This window comes from Pseudopipra pipra, chromosome 3 (assembly GCF_036250125.1).
Source record: "Pseudopipra pipra isolate bDixPip1 chromosome 3, bDixPip1.hap1, whole genome shotgun sequence".
NCBI classification, from domain to species: Eukaryota; Metazoa; Chordata; class Aves; order Passeriformes; family Pipridae; genus Pseudopipra; species Pseudopipra pipra.
Genome location: NC_087551.1, coordinates 41,735,867 through 41,741,149, shown reverse-complemented (window position 1 = coordinate 41,741,149; position 5,283 = coordinate 41,735,867).

Sequence of the window (5,283 nt, the reverse complement as noted above, 5' to 3'; positions counted from 1 at the left end):
GTCACTGCCTCTATGTTAGTCCTTTTGCCTGTCTGTCCAAGTGGTAAATTACAGTGTGAGTTTCCTGCTGTGCAGGACTTGACTTGGAAGTCTCACTCCACTTCTATATTCATACTTCAGTGGGTACTTTCTAATCCCGGATCTCTTTATTCTTTCTCCCTTAACTTTATTCTGTGAAGTCTAAAAACTAGTTAGAATAGAAACTTCATGTGATCCTCTTGAATTAAAAAAAATCAAAGCAAAGGATTCAGATGACAAAACAAGTATATCCCTGGAAAAAACCTGCAACACTACCTACATTTTTACATTTGTCCTTGTTTTTTCTCTGTTTCTTTTTCCCTCTGATGGGAGGAGAGAAAGGAAAGGAGAAGGATACTTGCTAATAGGAATAGGAATAGTTTTGGAGTGTCCCCTCCCCTGAAATGTATACATGTAGTTCAGTTGATGCAGCTAAGAGTATAGTTCTGTGTCTTTTGGCACAGCTAAATTTACTGCAAGTAATTGCTTGTTGAGTGTGTGTCAAGCGAAACCAGATATTATTAGAGGTATCATGGGATACTGAACAGAGGTCTGTCTCTTGTCTGTCCTAGCAGCTATCAGGTGGAATTAAAAAATCTTCATGAAAAGGGATGAGATGAATTCCAACACATAGCTGTACTTGGCTTAGTGACATTCTGCCTCTAGCCATGGAACAAGCATACAGTGGCCACCACTTTAGTCAGCTCCTACTTTTGTACAATCATTTTAAAACTACAGATGCCTAAAAAGAGTACATTTTTTTCCCTAGCAATCCTTAAAAGTAGATGCTCTTTCAAAAAATACACACTGGTTCTAATGATTTTGAGATTTAAATTTTCAGTAGGGCAAGAGGAATCTTTTTAAGGACAGACATGATTTCTAAACTTCAGGCTCCCTGCCCATAATCAAAAGCTGTGAATAATTTCTAATAGGGAGCAAAGTGTATGTGCAGTGTGTTAAAACACCAGCACAGATGGGAAGTAGCTAATGGCCTGCAAACCTCCTTCTCAAGGAAATATTTTCCCCCCAAAACAATTGCACTGTAGCTATTTGAAAAGTGACAGACATTTATCAGCAAAACAAGCTGCTAAACAAGCAATGGCAGTTTTCCCATTTCTTATCCCATTACTCTATGGAGCTATTGATACGTTTGGTCTACAGCCAGAACAGGACTACGTCATAGCAGATGTTTCACGAGGGCAGCTCTGCGTGCTAAAAATCATCTGCCTTTCTGGAATCTCCTTTCTCAGAAATGATTTTTCTTTATGGGTTCGCTTTTTTTTTCCTGACTGTTAAGTTGCAGTGAGGAAAATAAACCCACCCGCATTTAGCTTTCCAGAACTGCCAGAGAAGTTATGCAAGAGAAATTTCCTGTTGACAAGACATGTATGTCTGCCTACTTAAAGTCCTGCTTACTTGGATTTTCAGTGAGTTTACTGAAAATCAAAATTAAAAAAAAAAAAGCAAAAGAAAAAAGAAAAAGGATCTTTTATAATATTTAGCATATTACGTGCCTTATGGAATCCAGACCAGATTCTGGCACTACCCTCAAAGAGTTTGCAGTTTAAGAGTAGGGAAAAGGGTAGCCAAGACAAACAAAAGGAAGATGGTAAAAGGTGGGGGAGATAAAGTCACAGGATTTTTACGAGAAGATGATATGTAGTAGTAGGTTGGTTTACCACTTCCTATTTTGAAAAAGAAACTTGTCAAAACTTCAGAAAGTCTGGAGTGTGACAGTAAAGGGTTAGTTGGAAAGGGCGAAGGCCAGTGGAGAGGCAAAATGGAAGGAAGTGAGGTAGAGACAAAGAGGGGAAGAGTGGCAAGGAGTGGGACAGCATGGAGGAAGAGCAGGCTGAGCCACAGGACAGCGGGTGCACATGCAATTAGGGTGGGACTGGGGAGGACGTGGGACAGGAAGACAGCCCTGCAAGAAGTTGGAACAACACTTTGAAACCAGGTGACTCAGCTATAAAAGAGACTTGGAGTTGACCGTAGGAACTGAATTTAAAATTACCACAAGGTCCCCAAAGCATTGATCTAGCCTTGGGCCATAAATAAGGGGAACTTGATTTCCTGAGCAGCTGAGAACCTGCAGGTCCTGGACTGAGCAGGTTTTGCAGGCTTCCAGTCATGCTGTCACAAATCAACAAGCTCTCAGTTCCCATACAACCCTACTTCCCATCCACATTCCCTTCACTCACATATTGGTAGCCACAAACCTTGATGTGTGAATTACTGTCATCCACAGTTGTTAGAAACATGGTTAGATACAGTTTTTAACATAAAGGAATGCTTACGGTGACCACAGTTTTCCCCTCGTGTGCTGTTTACGGGTCCATTTCGCTGTCATTGCTGCTTCAACCCCCTCTGTTTCTTCCCTTTTTTTACTTATCCTTTCTTAGGCTGTACTGTTCTTTTGAGCCATTGCCTGTGTCCATCCCATGGTTCGGTCTTTTCTGTGTTTAGCTGGAGTCCTGGGGTAAAACATTTCCGTGCAGGAAGAGGAATCGGCCGATTTCTTAGGTAGATTTGTCTACTTGCACCTTCAAATTTGGAAATTTATGCTCTGAGGGGAGAGGTCTGGTATTCCTGCATTTGGATAAGGCCTGGTGCATATGTCCTACAGAAGCCATGGTGCCGTGTGTCATGGATGGGTGGGCAGACCTCATATTGCTTTTGCAGGTGAGCAAACTGTAGTTATTCTGAGGTTTGCAATCATCACGAGCCAAGGAAAATTACCTACAAACATGAAAGAAGTTTCTTCTCCAATTCTGAGGAAGGTTGTCTTTGAGGAGTTTGATTTCCCACCAACTCTACCTCTTTTTACCTCACCCATCATCCCTTTGAAAGGCCTATTTGCAGAATGTAGAAGAAGAGACTTGCTGATGACTTCTTCTGGAGCCAGTCGGTGCCTCCCTGAACACTGGCCAAAAGTGATGTGATAATTTCTTTCTTAACTCCTCCCACAGGCTGGACAGGCTGGCTCTGGTGTCCCTTTAGCCACCCGGGGGGGCTGAACTCTGAGCCTCCACTATTGGATTTTGCAGACCAGTGACATGTGGCTTCATTCTCTTTTTGTTGTTTTTTTTTTCTTTTCCCTACTGGTGTTTTCATGTCATGCAGATGTTCATTCCTCCCAAAGAAAGGCGCTGCTGTGTGTGCTCTGCTCCTCCACTGCCACAACACAGGTCACATGACTTCTTGAGCTCATCATAAACTGTTGGTGCAGTGCAGGTTTTGTGGGACATCATCTAGGTTTGGGTACTTCTCCTGCAGCCCTAAGCTTTCCTGCAGGCTTGCAAGTCCCTTTTAACGTGGAAGGGTCCTACTAGTTCCATTTAATTCTTCCTCAAGGTCCTCTCCTCAGATGGCCCCAACAAGAGAAGCTGAAAAAAACTGATCTGGAAATAGTGCTGATTTTTGTTAAAATGAGCTTTTTTATGCTTGGGGCAGGAACCAGAGGGGCAAAGGATGTGCTTGAACAGTCCATCCTGGGAGTTCGGATGTCACAGAAACATTGTTAAGTGCCAGGAGTCTCGTTTTAGGAGGAAACAAGGGTTGTTTCTCTCCTTGCAGCAAGTACTGTTGGAAGGTATGTTTTGCTTTGCACCCCACACCTAGAAGGAAAGGTGACAGGCAGCAGATCCCAGGGCTGCAAGGGAAGATGAGTAAGTTGTGTCAGGCTGTACAGCAAATCAGTCAGGAGCCTGGAACTTGATGTGGCTCTTTAACCTCCAGCCCAGCTCTCACAGCTGTGAGCCTGAGCTCCTTCTGCTCCCAGAGTCAGCCAAGGCCAGAAGCTACAGCACCAAAATGCTGAGGTCACTCACATGTGCAGGTCTGTGACCTACCACATGCGTGCATTTACACATGCCCATGAGCAGGAGATGGTGGCAGAAACACAGATGCAGAACCTCCTGGTGGCCTTCATAAAGTTCTGATGCCTGCTATTTTATATTTATGAATTATTTTATTTATATTTTATGTATCTTTGCTGACAGGGCACAAAGAAGAGGGCAAGGTGTGGGCAGGACATATGCTGACACCCGCTTTCTTTGCCTCCTTCCCAAGCCTTTTTTCTAGCCTTTTCAGCTAAGCCTCTGCCTGTGGTGGCACATGGTTGATGGGCTGCTGGAGAAATGCTGCTTTACAGGAGCAAAGCGATACTTAGTAAATAATGTAGATCCTTATTTCTTAATTTGAGTTACCTGTGGTTAGCTGCCAACCCACAACTACACCAAAGTTCCTAAATCACTTGGGCTCATTTGAGATCCTTACCTCACTACAAAAAATTTTATCATCTCTTAAATGGGGTAGGGCTCACCTGGGTCCTACTTTAAAAATATGCTCTATGGGGAAAGGAAAGTCGTGGGCATTTGTGGCAAGAGGCCTGGGGTTGTGAATAAATGGTAATGCCTGTTGTAAAGAACATAAAAGGTTTCAACCCAACCTTAACAGGGCATGTGCTCTTCTGAGACTGATCAGGAAACGTAGGGACAGTATAAACTTCCAATTTATTTGAGATATATGCTATAACTTCTCTGGACCTGCCTTCTTACTGAAAGGGTGTTTGTTCATTATTAGAGAATGTATAATATTTCTGCCACCTAGTGTCCAGCTTGTGGAATGCTCAAGCTTTTGGTTTTGAGTTACAAGTTATTTGTTGTTTTCTCTTTAAGTTCTTCTAAACACGATTAGTGGTGTGGTATAAACTTCATTTATAGACTTAGGTAGGCCTCTGATAGTAATAATTTATACTTGGCATGTTCTATTACTTGGAAATCTGGGGAATACCAGGGAATAGCATATGTCTATTTTATATCTCATCATATTTGTATGTGGTGTTTTGAAGACAAATAAATAAAAAGCCATGAGAAACTTTGACTAGCCATGTTTTTTCAGATTTGTGAATTATACAAATGCTTTTATTTGAACTAGTATTTTCAAGGAGTACCAGTGCTAATAAGTAGACCAGAGTCCTAAATTCCTGAATTTATATTCTAATCATGCTACCCACACAACAAAAAAAAAAAAAAGCAAGCCTTTTTTAGCTGTTAAACTCCTGGTATAAAATCAAATGCTTCTGCATGTGTGAATTGTACCTGCATGCTTCCCTGCTCTGAGTGCAGTTGTCACAGCAAACCCTCAGCTAAGAAAGCACAAGAGGCTTCAAACCCACTGGGTGTCTGTAGGATAAAAGAAGTGGCTGTGCCATGCTCTCTGAACAGAGAGGGGCTGTGGTTGGTGTTTAAACCCTAGGACATT